Raw genomic sequence first — 24,048 nt, 5'->3', positions numbered from 1 at the left:
ACTGCCCTGCTCTCTCCCCGTAGCCCTTTATCAGTCCCAGAATCTATAGTAAAAGAGAGACAGATAGAGAGACACACACACACACAGAAACCTAGATATATATAGACAGAGAGAGGAAGAGAGAGAGAGATAATGTGTGTCTCTCTCGCTTTCTCGCTTTGCCTGTCGATCTCTTTTTTTCTCTATCTGTTTCTCTCTCTCCCTCTGTCTCGCTCTATCTATCTATCTATCCAGCTTTCTCTCTCTTTCTGTGTTTCACTCTCTCCCTGACTCTCTCTCTCTCTGCCTGTCTCTCTCTCTTTTTCTCTGTATCGCTCTCTCTACCTCTGTCTCCCACCCATCCTGTCTCTCTCGCTCTCTGTCTCTCTCTCTCCCTATCTCTCTCTCTCGATCGGTCTCTCTTTCTCTCTGTCTCTATGTCTCGCTTTCTATTTTTCTCTGTCTCTCTTTCTGTCATACACTCTATCTCTCTCTGTCTCTCTCTCTGTCGCTCTCTCTCTCTCTCTGTCGCTATCTCTCTGTCTTTCACTCTTTCACTCTGTCTCTCTCGCTTTCTCTCTGATCTTCTCTCTTTGTGATCTCTCTTTCTCTCTCTCGATCTCTCTCTTTCTCTCTCTCTCTCTCTCGCTCGCTCTCACTCTCTCTCTCTCTCTCTCTATCTCTCTCTCTCTCTCTGTATCTCTCTCTCACTCTCTCTCGCTTTCTCTCTCGGTAGCTCTCTTTGTCATGTGTGTAACCTTCACATAACTGTAACCAACATGCAACAACACTGTACATTTTATACAACTGGGAAATACACACCTTTACCACAGGTGGTGAACTTGTGGGAGACACTCCTTACCTGTTCAGCCAGGTACGTAAAGAGAGGTTCCACGAGGCTCAGCACTCCTTGGTCCGTGGAATAAAGGTGCAGGTAATGAGTCACCTTGTCTGCAGTATATGCCTTGAGTGAATATATTCTAGAGTTGAGGACTCCACATCTGGCGACGAGAAACGTGAATCACTGAACCACAAGAATGGTCACCTGGAGCACAGAGGAACATAGAAACATAGAAACATAGAAAATAGTTGCAGGAGTAGGCCATTCGGCCCTTCTATCCTGCACCGCCATTCAATGAGTTCATGGCTGAACATTTAACTTCAGTACCCCATTCCTGCTTTCTCGCCATACCCCTTGATCCCCCTAGTAGTCAGGACCTCATCTAACTCCTTTTTGAATATATTTAGTGAATTGGCCTCAACAACTTTCTGTGGTAGAGATTTCCACAGGTTCACCACTCTCTGGGTGAAGAAGTTCCTCCGCCTCTCGGTCCTAAATGGCTTACCCCTTATCCTTAGACTGTGACCTCTGGTTCTGTTCTTCCCCAACATTGGGAACATTCTTCCTGCATCTAACCTGTCTAACCCCGTCAGAATTTTAAATGTTTCTATGAGGGCCCCTCTCATTCTTCTGAACTCCAGTGAACACAAGCCCAGTTGATCCAGTCTTTCTTGATAGGTCAGTCCCGCCATCCCGGCAATCAGTCTGGTGAACCTTCGCTGCACTCCCTCAATAGCATGAATGTCCTTCCTCAGGTTAGGAGACCAAAACTGTACAGAATACTCCAGGTGTGGCCTCACCAATGCCCTGTACAACTGTAGCAACACCTCCCTGCCCCTGTACTCAAATCCCGTTGCTATGAAGGCCAACATGCCATTTGCTTTCTTAACCGCCTGCTGCACCTGCATGCCAACCTTCAATGACTGATCAACCATGACACCCAGGTCTCTTTGCAACTCCCCTTTTCCTAATCTGTCACCATTCAGATAATAGTCTGTCTCTCTGTTTTTACCACCAAAGTGGATAACCTCACATTTATTAACATTATACTTCATCTGCCATGCATTTGCCCACTCACCTAACCTATCCAAGTCGCTCTGCAGCCTCACAGCATCCTCCTCGCAGCTCACACTGCCACCCAAGTTAGTTTCATCAGCAAATGCGGAGATACTACATTTAATCCCCTCATCTGAATCATTAATGTACAGTGTAAACAGCTGGGGCCCCAGCACAGAACCTTGCGGTACCCCACTAGTCACTGCCTTCCATTCTGAAAAGTACCCATTTACTCCTACTCTTTGCTTCCAGTCTGACAACCAGTTCTCAATCCATGTCAGCACACTACCCCCAATCCCATGTGCTCTAACGTTACGGTGTGGGTGAGGACTGACACGATTATGTGGAGCGAATCCAGCAGACCGTTGTCACAAAGGACTGGCTGGGAGTGGAAGCAGCTGACAAGCGGAGGGCACATCTACTGACAAGCTGCGGGACAAAAACGTACACTCTGCTTGGACCTGCTTGGACCTCTCAAACCGGCCGACAAGTCGTTCGAAGAGCACAGCCAGCTAATCAGTGAACATCTGAAACCGGCGAGCATCGTACACATGGCCCGGCACCGGTTCTACACACACAGACGTTGGGAAGGGCAAAACATCTCGGACTTCGTTGCAGACCTGAAACGCTTGGCCAGCTTCTGTAAGTTCACAGACGCCTGCAGGGGGGAGATGTTAAGGGATTTTTTTCATAGAGGCCATTAGTCATGCCGGTATTTTCAGGAAGCTTACTGAGGACAAGGACTTGAATTTGGAAAGGGCAGCTTTGAAAGCTCAGAACTTCTTCGCGGGGGAAGAGGATACCAAGATAATTTACGCACGCAGCCCTGGTTTTAAAGTTGTGATGAACCTTGGAGTTAATGTTGCAAAATTGGTACAGAACCCCGCAGCAGCCAAGGGCAATTCGACATCGCCCAGGCAGCAACAGGATCTAGGGTGGGACAGCAACAGAGACAATGGTAGGAGGATCGGCAGTTCACGCCGTCAAGAGGAACAATGCGTCCCGTGATGGGACCATAGACAACCACCATCAGAGTGCTTAGAAACAACCAAGGGGACAATCAGTTCGGATTGCCTGGTAACATCCCCTTTGTGAACAACAATCTCAGCCAATGCTGGAGATGCGGGGGTCGACAAACTGCTAAAAGTTGCAAGTTCCAGCAGTTCACCTGCAGGAATTGTAATGCCAGAGGACATTTGGCTACAAAGTGCAAAAAGGCTGTAGCGAGGCTAATCTATGAAACAGAGGAATCAGACGAGACTCTTCAATGTAGGATGATGCCTGGGGCAACGCCATTGGTGCTGAAATTCAGAGGGCTCATGTGGCTGACGTCCACATCTCATACACCAACACGCCACCCATGATGATGACATTTTTATTGAATGGTATCCGGTGCGCAAGGAGCAAGATGCTGGAGCCAGCCAGTCCCTTATGAGCGTCCAATAATTTGAGAGATCATGGCCACACAGAGCTATCAGGCCCAAACTGGAATGCATTGAAACGCAGCTACGCACATACTCCAGAGAAATCATCCCAGTGCTCGGCAGTGCAAATCTGGTGGTAATACACAATGTATCAAAGAGCCGCCTGCCACTCTGGATTGTTCCGTCAAATGGCCCCGCGCTTTTGGGAAGGAGCTGACTAGCCGAGATAAACTGGAAATGGCGTGATGTGCACACCATTTCGTCTGTGGAGTGAAGTTCATGCTGCAAAAATTCAAGTCATAGTTTCAACCCGGTGTCGGAACATTCAAGGTCAACAAAGTAGTGATACACATCACCCCGGATGCCAAGCCAGTGCAGCACAAAACCAGAGCGGTGCCGTATGTGAGGGGTGAGAAAAGTGAGAGTGAATTGGACAGGCTGCTCAGAGAGGGCATAATTTCGCCGGTTGAATTCAATGACCGGGCGAGCCCCATCGTTCCTGTCCTTAAACCGGATGGTTCAGTCAGGGTCTGCGGCGACTACAAAGCCCCCATCAAACGATTGTCGCTGCAGGACCAATACCCGCTCCCGAGAGCGGAAGACCTTTGTGCCAGGTTGGCAGTTGGCAAGCTGTTCACGAAGTTGGAGCTGACTTCGGCCTACATGGCACAGGATCTGGCTGAAGAATCCAAGCTTCTGACCACCATCACGACGCACAAGGGATTATGCATCGACAGCAGGGGTCGTTTGGCATTCGTCCAGCGGGCGGAATCGTCCAGAGGAACATGGAAAGCTTGCTCACATCCATTTCCGTCACAATCTATTCCAAGACGACATCCGAATAACGGGTCGAGACACCGAAGAACACCTCCACAACGTGGAGGAGGTACTACGCCGACTGGACTGGGTAGGCCTGCGTTTGAAAAAGGCCAAGTATGTGTTTTTGGCCCGAGAGGTCGAGTTTTTGGGCAGGAGGGTTACGGCAGACGAAATCCGGCCTATCAAATCCCAAACGGAGGCGATCCGTTCTGCGCCCCACCCCGGCAACACATCGCAGTTGCAATCGTTTCTGGGACTTTTGAACTATTTTGGGAACTACCTGTCTAATTTAAGCATGTTGTTCTAGCCATGTGATCCTGCGTAAGGGTTGTGACTGGTTCTGGAGATACTGTCAGGACCGGGCTTTCAACAAGGCGTGCAACCTGCTTTGTTCTAACAAACTGTTGGCTTTGTATAATCACTGTAAAAAACTGGTTTTAACATGCATTGCATCATCGTACAGGGTTGGGTGTATGTTGCAGCAGGGAAATGTCGACGGCCGACTACAACCGGTGGCTTATGCCTCCAGGTCGCTCTCCCAGGCAGGGCTTGGGTACAGCATGGTCGAAAAGGATGCACTCGCTTGCGATTACAGTGTGAGAAGATGCACCAGTATCTCTTCGGCCGACCGTTCGAGTTAGAAACGGATCACAAGCCATTAACATTCCTGTTGTTCTACAGCAAGGCTGTCGACGCGAATGCGTTAGCTCTCATACAGCGATGGGCACTCAAGCTGGCTGCATATGCCTACACCATACGGCACCGGCCAGGCACCGAAAATTGCGCTGACGCGCTCAGAAGACTTCCTCCGGCCACCACAGAGGGGGCAGTGAAGCAAAGCGCTGAGATGGTCATGGCCGTTGAGATTTTGACACGGCAGGCTCCCCCATCACAGCCCGCCAGATCAAACTATGGACCAACAGGGACTCCCTCCTATCCATGATAAGGAAATGTGTCCTGACTGTGCATTGGGCGCCCGCACACGGGGCGTACCACGAGGAGGTCAGACCATTTCAGAGACGGATGGACAAGCTCTCCATCCAAGCCAACTGCCTACTATGTGGCAGAAGGGTGGTCATGACGCAGAAAGGAATGGAAGCATTCATCAGTGAAATCCACAGCGAGCACCCTGGCATTGTGCTAATGAAGCTATTGCCCGATCACATGCATGGTGGCCGCGGATTGACTCAGACTTGGAACACTGGGTTCGCAGGTCAACAACGTATACCCAGCCGGGCAATGCCCCCAGGGGTGCCCCGCTCAGCCCGTGGCACTGGACCAACACGCATCCATGTGGACTATCCGGGGCCGTTCATGGGAAAATGTTCCTGATTGGAGTCGATGCATACTCGAAATGGATCGTGTGCATCATATTGAACTTGTGCATGACATCCATCACCATGGAGAGCCTGTGTACAGTTTTCGCGACCCATGGCTTGCCGGACATTCTGTTCAGAGACAATGGCCCGTGTTTCACCAGCCATGAATTCCAGAAGTTCATGACGGGCAATGATATCAAGCAGGTCTGGACAGCGTCGTTCAAGCCGGCTTCCAATGGCCAGGTGCAACGTGCGGTCCAAGTCATAAAACAAGGCATGGTCCTTTTCCAGGGTCCCTCTCTTCAGTACCGCCTATCGCGCCTCCTGCTGGCCGATAGGTCCCGCGCGCACTCGCTCACGGGAGTCCAGGTGGCGGAACTCCTCACGAAACGCTCGCTTAAAACGTGGCTGACGAACATTCACCCAAGCCTGGCAGATATTGCTGAGGGCAAGCGGCAGTACCAAACCGACTGCCATGATCGAAACTCAAGGGGGAGGTGTATAGAAATGGATGACCCGGTATTTGTGCTGAAACATGCACAAGGAACCGAGTGGTTCGAGGGCACCGTAATTGGTAAAAAGGTGTTAAGTGTCATAGTGGTAAGACTAAATAATGGGCAGCTAGGCCGCAAACATCTGGACCAGGTATAGAAAAGGTTCAGCATGGACACTGAGGAACCTGAAATAGACCATGGGATGTTAACCACACCACTGCTAGTGAACGAGCACCTAGGGCAGTAAACAGCATGCACAGTCCCTGCGGACAGCCTGGACAGGCTGGAACCAATTCAGGCGTCAGAGACGCATGCCACGGCTCAACCACCAGAGCCAGAACTGCAACGCTCAATGGGAGAGCATCGACCAGCTGAAAGACTCAATCTTTGACCCAAAGACATTGTGGGGTAGGTGATGTCATGTTTGTAACCATCACATAAATGTAACCAACATGTAAATATAGTGTAAACTGTATATAACCGTGAAATACACACCTTGACCACAGGGGGTGAACATGTGGGAGACACTCCTTACCTGGTCAGCCAGGTACTTAAAGGGAGGTTCCACGCAGGCTCAGCACTCCTTGGTCCTAGGAATAAAGGTTCAGGTCATGAGTGACTTTGTCTGCAGTATATGCCTCGTGTGAATATGTTCTAGAGTTGAGGACTCCACACTCTCTCTGTCTCTCTCACTCTCACTATCTCTCGCTATCTGCATATCTCTGACTCGCTCTCGCTCTGTCCCTCTCTCTCTCGTTTTCTCTCTCTCTCTCCGTCCTCCTCTCTCTCTTTCTCTCTCTCTCAGTCTCCCTCTTTCTCTGTCTTTCTTTGTGTCTCTCTCCCTCTCCCTCTCTCTCTGCCTGTCTCGCTCTCGCTATCTCTGTCTGTCTGTCTGTCTGTCGCTCTATCTCTTTATCTTTCTCTCTCTCTCGCTTTTCACTCTCTCTGACTGTCTTTCTCTCTCTCTCTCTGACTTTTTCTCTGTCTCTCACTCTATCTCTAACTCCTTCTATCTCTATCACTCTGTCTCTCACTCTATCTGTCTCTCTCTCTCCATCAGTATTTCTCTATGTCTCTATCTCTCTCCCTTCTTCTGTCTCTGTCTCTCTCTATCTCTCTCGATCTCTGCCTATCTGTCGCTCTATCTTTTAATCTTTCTCTCTCTATCTGTGTCTCTCTCCCTCTCTATCTCTTTCTCTTTCTCTCTTCTCTCTCTTTCTCTCCCTCTCTCTCTCTCTCTCGCACTCAGTCTCTCTCTCCCTCTGTCTCTCTGTCCGTCTATATGTTGCTCTCTCTGTCTCGCTCTGTCTCTCTCTTCCTCTCTCTCTCTCAATCTCTCCCTCCATCTCTCTCTCCCTCGAGCTGTGTGTATCTCTCTCGCACTCTTTGTCTAGCTGTCTCACTGTTTTTCTCTCTCTTTACTCTCTCTCTCTCTGCCTCTCTATTTATCTTTCCCTCTGTCTCGCACCCTATCTCTCTGTCTGTCTCTCTGTCTTTCTCTCTGTCTCTGTCTCTGTCTCTGTCTCTGTCTCTCTCTCTCTCGCTCTCTCTCTCTCTCTCTCTCTGTCTCTTCTCTCTCTCGCTATGCCTATCTCACTCTCTCTGTCTCTCGCTCTCTCTCTCTCTCGATCTCTGACTCTGTCTCTCTTTCTCTCTGTCTCTCTGTCGCGCTTCTCTGTTTCTGTCTCGCTCTTTCTACCTCTCTCTCTGTCTCTCGCTATCTCTCTCTCTCTCTCGCTATCTTACGCTCGGTCCGTCACTCTCAATGGCTCCCTTTGCCCCTCTCTATCTCAATCTCTTTCTCTGTTTCTCGCTGACTCTGTCTCTCTCCCTCTCTGTCTTTCTTTGTCTCTCTCTCCCTCTCCCTCTCTCTCTCTCTCTGCCTGTCTCGCTATTGTTCTCTCTCTGTCTCTCTCTCTTCGTGTCTCCATCTGTCTCTCTGTCTTCCTCTCTGTCACTCTCTCTCGTTCGCTCTCTCTCCCTGTCTTTGTCTCGAGCTCCCTCTCTCTTTCACTCTACCTTGTCTGTTTTTCTCTCTCTCTGACTGTCGCTCTATCTGTCTTTTCTTCTCTCTCTCTCTGTCTCTCTCTCTCTCTCCTTCTCTCTGTCTCTATCTCAGTCTCTCTCTAGCTCTATCTTTCTCTTCCTATCTCTGTCTCTCTATTTATCTCTCTGTCTCTCTGGATGTCTGTCTCCCTCTCTCTCTCTCTCTCTCTCTCTCTCTGTCTCTCACGCTCTGTCTCTCTCTATCTCTGTCTTCTCTCTCTCTCTCTCTGTCTCTCTCTCTCTCTCTCTCTCTCTCTGTCTCTGTCTGTCTCTCTCTCGGTCTCTGTAACACGATTCCTGGTATAAAATATCCACCAGACAACTGATGTAAAATGGCTTCTCATTCTCAACCAAACTAATCCCACTGCCCCACTCCCTCCGCATATCCCTGTATCAATGCCAATCTAATCCCACTGCCCCGCTCTCTCCCCTTTGCGCTGTATCAATCCCCAATCTAATCCCACTTCCCCGCTTTCTCCCCATAGCCTGTATTAATCCCCAAACTAATCCCACTGCCCCGCTCTCTCCCCATACCCCAGTATCAATCACATTCGAATCACACTGCCCCACACTCTTCTAATAGCCCTTTATCAATCCCCAAAAAGTCCCACTGCCCCGCTCTCTCCCCGTAGCCCTGTGTCAATACCAGAAACTACGCAGAAATAGAGACAGATAGAGAGACACACACAAACACACTCTCTCTCCCTCTCTGTCTCTCTCTGTCTCTCACTTTCTTTCTTTCTCTCTCTCTCGCTATCTATCTGTCTCAATCTCTATGTCTCTCTCTGAAGAAGAATCTCAATTTATCTCTCTGTCTCACTCTATCTATCTCTATCTCTCTCTCGCAATCTTACGCTCAGTCCCTCACTCTCAATCGTTGTCTCTGTCTCTCTCTCTCACTATCTCTACATCTCTCTCTTTATCTCTGACTCTGTCTCTCTCCCTCTCTGTCTTTCTTTGTCACTCTGTCCCTCTCCCTCTCTCTCTCTCTCTGTGCTTTCTCGCTCTCGCTATCTCTCTCTCTCTCTGTCTCTCTGTCTCTCTCTCTCTGTCTTTCTCTCCGTGTCTCTCTCTGTCGCTCTGTCTCCCCCCCTCTCTCTCTCTCGCTCTCTCTCTCATTCTCTCTCTCTATCTGTCTCTACCTCACTCTCTCTTTCTCTCTGCCAGTCTCTGTTTTTCTCTCTCTCTGACTGTCGCTCTATCTGTCTTTCCTTCTCTCTCTCTCTGTCTCTCTCTCTCTGTCTGTCTCGCTCTCTCTTTCCCTCTATCTCTATCTCCGTCTCCCCCTTGCTATATGTCCTGTGACAGTTGGAGCTGGTGCTCAACACTCTCTCTCCTGCGACAGTTGGAGCTGGTGCTCTCCACTCTCTCTGCGGCGACAGTTGGAACAGGTGCTCTCCACTCTCGCGTCCTGTGACAGTTGGAACTTGTGCTCTACACTCTCCCGTCCTGCGCTAATTGGAGCTGGTGCTCTCCACTCTCTCTCTTGCGACATTTTGAACTGGCGCTCTCCAATCTCCAGTCCTGTGACAGTTGGAACTGGTGCTCTCCACCCTTTGTTGGTGTAGCAGGGAGGGCTTTAGTTTCCTGAACAATTGGGACCGCTTCTGGGGAAGGTGGGATCTGCACAAGTCGGACAGGTTACACCTCAACAGAGACCGGACCAATGTTCTCGCGGGTGGTTTTGATAGTACGGTTGGGAGGGCTTTAAACTAGCTTGGAAAGGTGATGGGAAGCCAGGAGAGGGCTCTGAGCTAGTTCGAGTTGGTGAGAACTCAGATGAACAGGAACTCAAGAAAGAATGCAAAAGGCAGGAGGCAACAGAGCAGATTAGCACTGGGGTAAGTGTAAACCACAAGGTGATAGGAAGGGACAACATGTATGAATATAAAGGGGCTGCAGGCGGGGTCAAAAAAAAAATCATGGTTTAAAAACTAGTATTAAAACACTCTACCTAAACGGACGCAGAATTCATAATAAAGAAAATGAGTTGACGGCACAAATCATTACAAATGGGCATGATTTGGTGGCCATTACAGAAACGTGGTTGCCGGGTGTTCAAGACTGGGAATTAAACAAACAGGGGTATCTGACAATTAGGAAAGATAGACACGAAGGGAAAGGATGTGGGGTAGCTCTGTTAATAAAGGATGATATAAGGCCAGTTGTGAGGGACGATATTTACTCTAATGAACAAAATGTTGAATAATTGTGGGTGGAGATTAGAGATAAAAAGGGGGAAAAGTCACTGGTGGGCATGGTTTCTTGGCCCCCAAATAATTATTTCACGGTGGGGCGGACAATAATCAAGGGAATAATGGAAGCATGTGAATAAGGAACGGAAGTAATCATGGGGGATTTTAATTACATATCGTTTGGTCAAATCAAATCGCACGGGGTAGCCTTGAGGAGTAATTCATAGAATGCATACGGGATTGCTTGTTCGAACAGTATGTTACAGAACATACAAGGGAGCAAGCTGTCTTAGATCTGGTCCTGTGTATGAGACAGGAATATTAAACGATCTCCAAGTAAAAGATTTTCTCGGAAAGAGTGATCACAGTATGATTGAATTTGTAAAACAGATTGAGGGTGAGGAAGTTGTGTCTCATACGAGCGTACTATGCTTAAACAAAGTGGACTACAGTGGTATGAGGGCAGAGTTGAGTAAAGTAGACGGGGAACAAAAACTAAACGATGGCACAATTGAGGAACAGTGGAGGACTTTTGAGGAGCTGTTCCATAATGCTCAACAAAAATATTTTTCAGTGAAAAAGAAGGGCGGTAAGAGAAGGGATAACCAGCCGCGGATAACCAATGTAATAAAGGAGAGTTTCAAATTCAAAAACAATGCCTATAAGGTGGCCAAGGTTAGTGGGAAATTAGATGATTGGGAACATTTTAAACGAAAGCAAAGGATGACTAAGAGAGCACTCAAGAAGGGGAAGATAGATTACGAATGTAAACTTGCGCAAAACATAAAAACAATAGAAAAACGCTTTTACCAATATATAAAACGGAAAAGACTGACTAAAGTAAATGTAGATCCGTTAGAAGATGAGAAAGGAGATTTAATAATGGGAAATGTGGAAATGGCTGAGGCATTAAACAATTATTTTGCTTCGGTCTTCACAGTGGAAGACACAAAAACCATGACAAAAATAGCTGGTCACGGGAATGTGGGAAGGGAGGACCTTGAGACGATCACTACAACTCGGGGGGCAGTGCTGGACAGGCTAATGGGACTCAAGGTAGAAAAGTCCCCTGGTCCAGATGAAATGTATCCTAAGTGATTAAATGTGATGGCGAAAGTTATAGCAGATGCATTCGTTACAATCTACCAAAATTCTCTGGACTCTGGGGAGGTACCATCGGATTGGAAAGCAGCTAATGTAACGCCTCTGTTTAAAAAAGGGGGCAGACAAAAGGCAGGTAACTATGGGCCGTTTAGTTTAACATCTGTAGTGGGGAAAATGCTTGAAGCTATCATTAAGGAAGAAATCGCGGGACATCTGGATCGGAATAGTGCAATTAAGCAGACGCAACAGGGATTGAGGAAGGGGAAATCATGTGTAACAAATTTACTGGAATTCTTTGAGGAAAGCACGAGCATGGTGGATAGAGGTGTACCGATGGATGTGGAGTATTTAGATTTTCAAAAGGCATTCGATAAGGTGCCACACAAAAGGTTACTGCAGTAGATAAAGCTACGCGGAGTCAGAGGAACTGTATTTGCATTGATCGAAAATTGGCTGGCTAACAGAAAGCAGAGTGTCGGGATAAATGGGTCTTTTCCCTGTTGCAAATCGGTGGTTAGTGGTATGCCAAAGGGATCGGTGCTGGGACCACAACTGTTTACAATATTCATAGAGGACGTGGAAGAGGAGACAGAGTGTAGTCTAACAAAATTTGCAGATGACACAAAGATATATGGGAAAGCGGGTTGTGTAGAGGACACAGAGAGGCTGCAAAACGATTGAGATAGGTTAAGCGAATGGGCTACGGTTTGGCAGATGGAATACAATGTCGAAAAATGTGAGGTCATCAACCTTGGGGAAAAAAACAGTAAAATTGAACATTATTTGAATAGTGAGAAATTACAACATGCTGCGTTGCAGAGGAGCTGGCTTTCCTTGTGCATGAATCCCAAAAGGTTAGTTTGCAGGTGCAGCAGTTATTCAAGAAGGTGAATGGAATGTTGTCCTTCATTGCGAGAGGGATGGAGTACAAAAGCAGGGAGGTACTGCTGCAACTGCACAGGTATTGGTGAGGCCGCACCTCGAGTACTGCGTGCAGTTTTGGTCACCTTACTTCAGGAAGGATATACTCGCTTTGGAAGGGGTACAGAGACGATTAACTAGGCTTATTCCGGAGATGAGGGGGTTACCTTATGATGATAGATTGAGCAGACTGGGTCTTTACTCGTTGGAGTTCAGAAGGATGAGGGGTGATTTTATAGAAATATTTAAAATACTGAACGGGATAGACAGGATAGAGGCAGAGAGGTTGTTTCCACTGGTAGGGGAGACTAGAACTAGGGGGCACAGCCTCAAAATACGCGGGAGTCAATTTAAAACCGAGTTGAAAAGGAATTTCTTCTCCCAGAGGATTGAGACTCTGTGGAATTCTCTGCCCAAGGAAGCAGTTGAGGCTAGCTATTGAATATATTCAAATTACAGATAGGGAGATTTATTACTGATAAGGGAATTAAGAGTTATGGTGAGCGGGAGGTTATGTGGAGCTGAGTCCACGGCGAGATCAGCCATGATCTTGTTGGGTGGAATTTCAGAACGAGGGGTCACAGTCTCAGGATAAGGGGTAAGCCATTCCGAACCGAGATGAGGTGAAACTTCTTCACCCAGAATTATCTACGACAGAAAGTTGTTGATGCCAATTCACTAAATATATTCAAAAAGGAGTTAGTTGTAGTCCTTACTACTAGGGGCTTCACGGGGTATGGCGAGAAGGTAGGAATGGGATACTGAAGTTGCATTTTCAGCTATGAACTCATTGAACGGCGGTGCAGGCTCGAAGGGCCTAATGGCCTAATCCTGCACTTGTTTTCTATGTTTCTATGTTTCTATATCTTTCTCTTCCTATTTCTGTCATTCTCTCTCTCTATCTTTCCTTCTCTCTCTGTCTCTCTCTGTGTCTCTCTCTGTCTCTCTATGTGTCTCTCACCCCTCTCTATATATACCTGTCTCACTCTATATCTCTCTGTCTGTCTCTATCTCTCTGCCTATCTCTGTCTCTCTCTTTATGTCTGTATTTCTTAGTCGTCCACCGTCTCACTCTCTTTCTGTCTCTCTTTCTCTCTCTTTCTATGTCTGTCTCTGTCTCTCTTTCTCACTCCCTGTCTTTTCTGTCTTTGTCTCTCTCTCCCTCTGTCTCACTCTCTCTCACTCTGTCTGTCTCTCTCCCTCTCTCTCTGTCTCTCCCTCTGTCTGCCTGTCTCTATCTCTGTCTCTCAACTTCTCTGGCTCTCTCTCTCGTTCTCTGTCTCTATCTCTCTCTGTTTCTCACTCTCACTCTGTCTCTCTCTGTCTCCGTCTCTCTCTGTCTATCGCCCTCTCTCTCTCAGTCTCTCTCGCTCTCTGTCTCTGTCTATCTGGTTGTCTGTCCCCCTCTCTGTGTCTCTCTCTCTCTGTCTCTCACGTTCTGTCTCTATCTATCTCTCTCTTATCTCTCTCTCTCTCTTTCTCTCTCTCTCTCTGTCTGTGTGTCTCTCTCTCGCTCTCTGTAATACGAACCTGGTATAAAATGGCCACCACACATCTCATGTAAAATGGCTGCTCAATCTCACCCAAACTAATCCCACTGCCCCACTCTTTCCCCATAGCCCTGTATCAATGCCAAACTAATCCCACTGCCTTCTCCCTCCCAATAACTCTGTATCAATCCCAAACGAATTGCACTGCCGAGCCCTCTCCCCTGAGACCTCTATCAATCCCCAAACGAATCCCACTGCCCAGCTCTCAATCCGTCGCCCTGTATCAACCACCAAACTAATCCCACTTCCCCGCTCGATCCCCTTAGCACTTTATCAATCCGCAAACTCATCCCAATGCCCTGCTTTCTTCCCATAGCCCTGTATCAATCCCAAACTAATCTCACTGTCCTACTCTCTCCACTTTGCCCTATTTCAATCGCCAAACTAATCGCACTGCCCTGCTTTCTCCCCATAGCCCTGTATTAATCCCCAACTAAGCCCACTACTCCGCTCTCTCCACATACCCCCGTAGCAATCCAAATCTGATCACACTGCCGCCCCACACTCACCCAATAGCCCTGTCTCAATCCCCCAAAAATCCCACAGCTCCGCTCTCTCCCCGTAGCATTGTGTCAATACCAGAAACTACGCAGAAAGAGAGACAGATAGAGAGAGACACAAACAAATACACTCTCTCTCCCTCTCTGTCTCTGTCTGTCTCTCACTCTCTGTCTTTCTGTCTCTCTCGCTCTCTGTCTCTCTCCCTCTCTCTGTCTCTCTCTCACGATCAGTCTCACTTTATCTCTCTGTCTCTCTCTAAAAAAGGAGAGAGAGAGAAAACAGGGAATTATAGACCGGTCAGCCAGACATCGGTAGTGGGTAAAAGGATGGAATCAATTATTAAGGATGTCATAGCAGTGCATTTGGAAAGAGGTGATATGATAGGTCCAAGTCAGCATGGATTTGTGAAAGGGAAATCATGCTTGACAAATTGTCTGGAATTTTTTAAGGATGTTTCCAGCAGAGTAGATAAGGGAGAACCAGTTGATATGGTATATTTGGACTTTCAGAAGGCGTTCGAAATGGTCCCACACAAGAGATTGATGTGCAAAGTTAGAGCACATGGGATTGGGGGTAGTGTACTGACATGGATTGAGAACTGGTTGTCAGACAGGAAGCAAAGAGTAGGAGTAAATGGGTACTTTTCAGAATGGCAGGCAGTGACTAGTGGGGTACCGCAAGGTTCTGTGCTGGGGCCCCAGCTGTTTACACTGTACATTAATGATTTAGATAAGGGGATTAAATGTAGTATCTCCAAATTTGCGGATGACACTAAGTTGGGTGGCTGTGTGAGCTGCGAGGAGGATGCTTTGAGGCTGCAGAGCGACTTGGATAGGTTAGGTGAGTGGGCAAATGCATGGCAGATGAAGTATAATGTGGATAACTGTGAGGTTATCCACTTTGGTGGTAAAAACAGAGAGACAGACTATTATCTGAATGGTGACAGATTAGGAAAAGGGGAGGTGCAAAGAGACCTGGCTGTCATGGTACATCAGTCATTGAAGGTTGGCATGCAGGTGCAGCAGGCGGTTAAGAAAGCAAATGGCATGTTGGCCTTCATAGCAAGGGGATTTGAGTACAGGGGCAGGGAGGTGTTGCTACAGTTGTACAGGGCATTGGTGAGGCCACACCTGGAGTATTGTGTACAGTTTTGGTCTCCTGAACTGAGGAAGGACATTCTTGCTATTGAGGGAGTGCAGCGAAGGTTCACCAGACTGATTGCCGGGATGGCGGGACTGACCAATCAAGAAAGACTGGATCAACTGGGCTTGTATTCACTGGAGTTCAGAAGAATGAGAGTGGACCTCATAGAAACATTTAAAATTCTGACGGGGTTAGAAAGGTTAGATGCAGGAAGAATGTTCCCAATGTTGGGGAAGTCGAGAACCAGAGGTCACAGTCTAAGGATAAGGGGTAAGCCATTTAGGACCGAGATGCGGAGGAACTTCTTCACCCAGAGAGTGGTGAACCTGTGGAATTCTCTACCACAGAAAGCTGTTGAGGCCAAATCACTAAATATATTCAAAAAGGAGTTAGATGAGGTCCTTACTACTAGGGGGATCAACGGCTATGGCGAGAAAGCAGGAATGGGGTACTGAAGTTGAAAGTTCAGCCATGAACTCATTGAATGGCGGTGCAGGCTAGAAGGGCCGAATGGCCTACTCCTGCACCTATTTTCTCTGTTTCTATGTTTCTATTTTTCTATCTCTTTCTGTCTCTGTCTCTCACTCTCTCTCTGTATCTCTCTCTCTCTGTCTCTCTCTCTCACTCTCTCTGTGTCACTCTGCCAGTCTATCTCCCTCTCTGTCTCTCTATATCTCTCTCTCTGTCTCTCACTCTCTCGCTTTCTCTCTCTCTCGCTCTCTGTCTCTCACGCTTTGTCTATCTGTCTCTCTGTTTTTCTCTCTCTCTGATTCTCTCTCTGTCTATCTATCTGTCTTTCTCTCTGTCTCTCTGTTTTTCTTTCTCTATCTGTCTCTCTCTCTGTCACTCTCTGTCCATCTCTCTGTCTCTCTCCATCTGTGTATCTATCACTCTATCTCTCTCTGTCTGCCTACCTCTGACTCTCTCTCTCCATCTCACATTCTCTCTTTCTCGCTCTCTGTCTTGCACTCTTTGTCTCTCTCTCTCACTCTCTCTTTATTTCTCTTTCTCTCTCTCTCTTTCTCTCTCTCTGTCTCATTCGCTCTGTCTCTCCCTCTCGCTCTGTTTGTCAGCCTGCGTCTGTCTCTCTCTGTCTGTCTGTTGTTCTCTATCGCTGTCTCCCTGTCTTTATCTTTCTCTCTCTATCTCTCTCTGCATTTCTCTCTCGCTGTTTCTCTGTCTCGCTTTCTCTCTCCCGATCTCAGTCTCTCTATTTCTCGATCTGTCTCTCATTCTCTCTGTCTATCTCTCTCTTTGTATTTTTTTCTCTCTCTCTCTGTCTCTCTCTGTCTCTCTCTCTCTGCCTATCTCTCTCTGTCTCGTTCTCTGTTTCTGCCTCGATCTTTCTCTCTCACTCTCTGTCTCTCACTATCTCTATCTCTCCCTCTCGCTCGCTATCTTAAGCTCTGTCTCTCACTCTCTCTCGTTCTCTATGCCTCTCTCTCTGTCTCTCTGTATCTCTCACTTTCTCTATCTGACTCTGCCTGTCTGTCTCCCTCACTGCCTCTCTCTCTGTCTCTCGTGCACTCTCTCTCTTCTCTGTCTAACTCGCTTTGTCTATCTGTCACTCTGTTTTTCTTTCTCTCTGAATCTCTCTCTGTCTCTATCTGTCTTTCCCTCTGTCTCTCTGTTTCTCTCTCTCTCTGTCTTTCCCTCTCTCTCTCTGTCACTCCCTGTCTCTCTCTCTGTCTCTCTCCATTTGTGTGTCTATTGCTTTATCTCTCGCTGTCTGCCAACCTCTGAATCTCTGTCTCCATCTCTCATTCTCTCTTTTTCGCTCTCTGTCTCGCTCTCTATCTCTCTCTCTGTTTATTTCTCTTTCTGTCTCTCTCTCTCTGTCTGTCTCTCTCTGTCTCTTACTCTGTGTATCTCTCTCTTTTGCTAACTCTCTCTCTGTTTCTCTCCCTCTCTGTCTCTCACTCTCTATCGCTCTCTCTGTCTCTCTCTCTATCTCTCTGTCTCTCTTTCGCTCTGTCTCTCTCACTCTCTGTTGCTCTCTCTCTGTCTCTCTTTCTCTCTCTCTCTCTCTCTCTCTCTCTCTTTCCCTCTCTCTCTGTGTCTCTATCTCTATCTCTCGCTGTTTGCCGAACTCTGTCTCTCTCTCGCTCTGTATCTCTCTCTGTCTCTTTCTCTCACTCACTCTGTCTCTCTCTCTCTCTCTCTCTTTCACTCTCTCTGTCTGTCTCTCTCTCTCTGTCTCTCTCTCACTGTTTTTCACTCTCACTCTATCTCCATCTGTCTCTATCTCTCTGTCTCTCTCTCTACCTGTCTCTCTCTCTATCTGTATCTCTCTATCTCTATCTCTCTCCCTCGCTCTATCTCTGACTCGCTCTATCTTTCTCGCTCGCTGTCTATCTGTCGCTCTATCTCTTTCTCTTTCTCTCTAACTGTATCTGTCTCCCTCTCTAGCTCTGTCTCTCTCTCACTCTCTTCTCTCTCTGTATGTCTCTCTCTCTCTCTTTCTCTCTCTCTCTGTCTCTCTCGGTTTCGGACTCTGTAACAAGAGTCCTGGTGTAAAATGGCCAATGTGATGTATGTGGCACTCAAATCACTGACTCCACAAGGTTTGTTTTTTTGTAAATGCTTTGACCTTAGTCCTTTAATGTTAACTCCAGAGGCTGCTCAGGTGTGATGGGCAGCCGTCTATATTCAGTCTTGCAGGTACTGTCAGGTCTCCTACCTCAGCACCCTCAGTGACGCACCATTGCACTTATATATTTAATGCAACTGGACAATACATAACATCCCACTGCCGCCACCCCCCACCACCACGCATTTCCAAAAGCCATTGCCAGTAACCTCGGCCTTGTTCGTCCCGGTTGGTTTGTTAGCGTGAGTCCATGACCATCCACTTCCCTCTTCCCCCACCCCCATGTAGAGATTATGTTGTATTTGCAGTCCTTGCATGGGTGATGAAGTGCACGAGTTTAAACTCCAACAGAAAGCAGGTACACATAGACGCTACATTTGTATGGTACGCATGATATATTGTACAGATATTATGTCAAAAGGTTGCAGGTGCACTGAACAGTTATTTAATCCCAGCTCCATTGGGTGAGGTGCGGTGGCACTGTACTGCCCCTTTTTGCCTGAGGCGATGGCTGTGCTGAGACAGGCTATCACAACTAGTGCGTTGAATCTGTTCTCAATAGTCGGCTTAGTGGTTCATCTGCAGCCGCTGAACCATTGCATGAAGCACATAAAATCGGAAATCGCATTGGCTCCTGAGGCATGTTCGTCAAGGACCCATTAAACCTATTACTTGTACCTCGTGGTATTAAATCTTTTCGTAAATCATTCATATCCATCATTTTAAACACAGTAACCAGTCAGCATCAAAATATCACTTCATATCCTAAATCACTTCATCATACAAATCACGTTACACATTTAGACTCACTCTTGTCTTAAAAAAGTACTTTTGTGGGGACCGCCAACGGTACAAGGCCCTTTTAAGACTTTCGGTGCATTTCCCTTTTAAGACCCCATCTTGTGGTTCCCACGAGACTTCTCTTGGACGCTGCGATTTTAGCTTTTTGGACTGCATGCCTTTGTTCTTTGCAGCCACGAGGCTTGCCACCATCTTGAGCTCGCTGGCCTGACGTGTTGCTGCAGTTAAGAAGGGATAGAGGGCATAAAGAAGAGGAAAAAAAGAAAAACGGCCACGAACATGACTGATACTGCATCCGTATACTGCAGCCGCCGCAACGGCTCGTCCTGACGCCGCCGCCCAAACCCAGGATCTGAGTGAGAAGAGGAATGTGATTAATGACTCCCCGAAGTAGATCAAGGGCACGGGCGCCTCGGGCTCATCCAAACCCCCACGACGGCTCCCCAGGGGAAAGTGGGAAGGAAGGCGAGGAAGGCAGCAGCCAAGAAATGTCAAGAGTTATATCTCTTGATGTCGCTGTCAATCAGAATCAGCGCTCCGTTTTTAAATCTTCCCACCTGCCCACTAGCGAGTATTTCAGACCTCTTGTAATTTACGTCCTCACGTTTTAGGGGCCTAGCTCCAAGCCTAACAGCTCGTTCTTGTTCTGTTCACCAGATTCTTCCACCGTACTGGTAGAGCCGGCTGAGGATGGTGTGGAGCAGCCACCCCTCGCAATCACCCTCGCTGGCACCGCTCTCGCCCATCGCACAATACACCGCGTCGGCACCGGCAACATCCTGGCCTCACAGGCGCATGTCCTGGAGTTGGCTGCCTCCATAGCCTCCTTTGCCACTGTGCTCCCAGTAAGTGACGCCTCTCCTGCGGCCGCCGTGGCCGCCGCCACCACCGCCCGACTTTTTCTCCGCACGGCGCCCGCCGCTCCCGGTTTGGCGGCTGTCGATTGGTTTGCCTTTCAGCACGTGCTCTTCCAGGGTTTGCTCGCCTGTGTGTGGCTTCTTTTTCCTCCAGTTCGGTCGGCGCTGCTCTTTGGGAACACGGTGGCCAGCAGTCTGTGGCGGAAAGAAGTCTTCCCAGCTCCCACGGACCTTCCCCATCCATCTGCTGCCGATCAGCATTGGCCCATCGCCTGCAATGACCCATGAGGGTAAACTCTGCATCTCCCCCCGTGAGATGCCTGCACATCCGCTCTGCCGAGGACAGGAATTAATTCCTTGGTGTAGGTACGAAGCTTCGCCGTGACCAGGATCAGCTTGGGACGTACAGTTGGGTTAATCCACAGTTTATCAAAAGTTCTCTGATTCATCAACGATGGACCCGATCCAGTGTCCACTTTCATACTCACTGGGACTCCGTGAATCTTGAACTCCACAATCACTGGAGCGGAATTGTCGGTGTACATGTATAGTCCAAGCACCTTCTCTTCTTCTGCCTGCTCCTCCCTGGATAGTAGATCATCTACCATCTCCTCAGCCACAAGGTGTGTCCTGTTTCTTATGCACTTAAGCTGAAAGTGGCCATTCGTGTGGCAGGTATTGCACGTTTACTCCGCAAACCTGCACCGGTGAGCCCGATGACTTCCTCCGCAATGCCAGCATGGTGCTATTCGATTAGACCCCTTCGGCGGTCTCTGAGATCCAGGACACCGATATCCGTGCTCTCTGCCCTGAGTAGAGCCACGTTCTGCAGTTTTGTCCTTGGCCGGCACTATTCTGTGGACAGTGTCTGCCGCGTTCGAGATTGTGTGGATCATCTGCCTGGTGCTGCAAGTCGATGCCATAAATGCCCGGCTGATGGTGATGGCTTGCTTCAGGGTAACTGTATGTACATGGGATAGCTGCTTCTGAAGGAACCCCTCGTGGCCAATCCCCATAATAAAAACGTCTCGCAATGCCTCGTCAGTCAAGGTGTGTGCCAAAATCACACGGCGCCGCGAGTCTCCTGAGGTCCGCAGCATATTTGGTGACATCCTGCCCTCGGGTCTGCAGTGGTGATAGAATTTGTGCCGGCTCTTCTTCGGTGTCAGTTGGTCACGAATGAGTGCGATCAGCTGCTCATGTGACTTGTCCCTGGCGCTCGCGAGTGCCAGCAAATCCCTGACGAGACAGTCAACCTCATCGCCACAACTGGAAAACAATATCGCCTTACGCTTCGCTATCATTGCATCCGTGTCCGCTGTCAGGTCGTTTGCTTTGAAGTCGTACTCAAGCCTTTCCTTGAAGGCCTCCCAATCATTGCCCACCATAAAATCTTCTGGCGAGCCCAGAGTAGCCATGGTTGAGTGATGTTCGTCCGTGTCCTTGTCGCCAATGAATGACTCCACACGGTCTGGTGTTGTCGTAACTGCTGTGACATTAGTCCTTTATTGTGTAACTCCAGAGTGACCTTCAGGTGTGATGGTCAGCCTTTTATATTCTGTCTCGCAGGTGCTACCGGGTCTCCCACCAAAGTGCCACCTGTGACGCACCATTGTACTTAGACATTTAATGTATCTGGACAATACATAACAGCCAACACACATCTCCTGTAAAATGGCTGCTCAATCTCACCCAAACTAATCCCACTGCCCCGCTCTCTCCCCATAGCCCTGTATCAATCCCAAACTAATCCCACTGCTCAGCTGTCTCACCATAGCCCTGTATGAATCCCCAAACTAATCCCACTGCCCCGTCTCACCTCATAGCCCCGTATCAATCTCCAAACTAATATCACTGACCCGCTCTCTCCCCATACCCTGTATCAATCCCCAAACTTATGCCACTGACCCGTTCTCTCCGCATTCAATGTATCAATCCCAGAATCTGTTCAGAAAGAGAGACAGATAATGAGGACATACACACAGACATATATATATATATATATATATATAGATATACAGAGAGAGAGAGAGAGAGAGAGAGACTCTCTCGCTCTGTGTATATCGCTCTCTGTCTCTCTCAGTCTCTCTGTCTGCCTTTCTCTTTGTCTCTCTCTCTCTCTCTGTCTTTCTCTCTGTCTCTCTCTCTCTCTCTAACTGTCTCGCTCTATCTCTCTGTCTCAGTCTGTCTCCGCCTCTCTCTGTCTGTCTCTCTCTCTCTCTTTCCCTCTCGCTGTCGCTCTCTCTCTCTCTCACTCTCGCTCTCTCACTCTTTCGATTACTATTTTTCTCTCTCTCTGTCTATCTGTCTCTCTGTTTTTCTCTCTCTCTGACGCTCTCTCTCTACATCTCTATCTGCTTTTCCCTCTATCACTGTGTTTCTCTGTCTCTCTCTCTCTGTTTCTCTCTCTCGCTATATTTGTCACACTCAATCTCTCTCTCTCTGTCTCTGTTTTTCTCTCTCTCTCTATGTCTCTGTCTCACTCTCTTTCCCTCTGTCTCTCTCTGTCACTCTTTCTGACTCTCTAAGACGATCTCTCTCTCTCTCTCTCTCTCTCTCTCTCTCTCTCTCTGTCCCTCTCTCCAAGACTCTCTCTCTATCTCTCTCTGTCTGCCGATTGCTGTCTCTCTCGCTCTCTCTCCCCATCATGCCCTCTCTCTCTCTGCCTGTCTCTTTCTCAGTATCTCTCTGTCTCACTCTCTGTATCTCTATGTAACTCACTCTCTCTCGCTTTCTCTGTCTGTCTATCGCCCTCTCTGTCTCTCTCTCCCTCGCTCGCTCGCTCTCTCTGTCTCTCTCTCTATCTTTATCTCTCTCTCTCTGTCCCTCGCTCTCTCTCAGTCTCTCTCTCTCTCTATCTCTCTCTGCCTGCCGATCTCTGTCTCACTCGCTCTCTCCCCCCATCATTCCCTCTCTCGCTCTGTCTCTCTCTTTCTCGGTATCTTTCTGTCTCACTATCTGTATCTCTCTATAACTCTCTCTCTCTCACTCTCTCTCTCTGTTTCTCTCCCTCTTCCTCTCTCTCTCTCGCTCGATCTCCCTGTCTCTCCCTCTATCTTTCTCTATCTCTCTGTCTCTCTATCTCTCTACCTGTCTCTGTAATTCTCTCTCTTTGACTGTCGCTCTATCTGTCTATCCGTCTCTCTCTCTCCATGTATCTCTCTCTGTCTCTCACTCTCTATCTCTTTCTCTCTGTCGCTATCTCAGTCTCTGTCTTGCTCTATCTTTCTCTTCCTATCTCTGTCTTTCTCTTTCGATATATCTCTCTCTCTGTCTTTCCTTCACTCTCTGTGACTCTCTGCGCTCTCCCTCTCTCTCTGTCTCTCTCCCTCTCTATATATCTCTATCTCACTCTGTCTCTATCTCTCATTCTCTCTCTCTTTTTATCGCTGTCTATCTCAGTCATCCGCTCTGTCTCACACTAGCTCTCTCTCTCTCTCTCTCTCTCTCTCTCTCTCTCTCTCTCTCTCTCTCTCTCTCTCTCTCTCTCTGCCTCATTCTCTCCCTCTGTCCTGTTTCTGTCTCGCTCTGTCTCTCTCTATTTGTATTTCCCTCTCTCTCTCTCCCTTCTCGCTCTCTCTCTCATTCTTTATGTCTGTCTATCTCTATATCTCTTTCTCTCTCTCTCTCTCTCTCTCTCTCTCGCTCTCAGTTTCTCTCGTTCTCTGTCTCTGTCTATCTCTATCTCTCACTATCACTCTGGCTAGCTGTCTCCCTCTTCGTCTCTTGCGTTCTCTACCTCTCTCTCTCTCTCTCTCTCTCTCTCTGTCTGGCTCTATCTCTCTGTCTGTCTCGCTCTCTCTCTCGCTCTCTGTCACTCAGTCTCTGTTACACGAATCGTGGTATAAAAACGCCACCACACATCTCATGTAAAGTGGCTGCTCAATCGAACCCACTGCCCCAAGCTCTCCCCATAGCCCTGTTTCAATCCCCAAACAAATGCTACTGCCCCACTCTCTCAGAATAGCCCTGTATCAATCCCAAAACTAATCCCACTGCCCCGATGTTTCCACATAGAACTGCATCAATCCCCAAACTAACCTCACTGCCCCGCTCTCTCCCCATAGCCCTGTATCAATCCCAAAACTAATCCCACTGCCCCGATACTTCCCGATGATTCTCTCGCTCTGTCTGTCTCTCTCTCTCTGTATCTCTGTATCTCTGTGTCTGTATCTCTCTCTTTCTCTGTCTTTCCATCTGCCGATCTCTGAAATACTCCATCTCTGTCTTTCTCTCTCTCTCTCTCTCTCTCTCTCTCTCTCTCCTCTCTCTCTCTCTCTCTCTCTCTCTCTCTCTCTCTCTCTCTCTCTCTCTCTCCGCCTCTGTTATTCTCTATATATCTCTGTCTTTGAATTTCTCTCTATCTGTGTATATTTCTATCCCTCTATCTCTCTCTCTGTCTGTATAT

This window comes from Pristiophorus japonicus, unplaced genomic scaffold (genome assembly GCF_044704955.1).
Source record: "Pristiophorus japonicus isolate sPriJap1 unplaced genomic scaffold, sPriJap1.hap1 HAP1_SCAFFOLD_47, whole genome shotgun sequence".
Classification (NCBI taxonomy): Eukaryota; Metazoa; Chordata; class Chondrichthyes; family Pristiophoridae; genus Pristiophorus; species Pristiophorus japonicus.
This window is presented reverse-complemented; position numbering follows the sequence as displayed.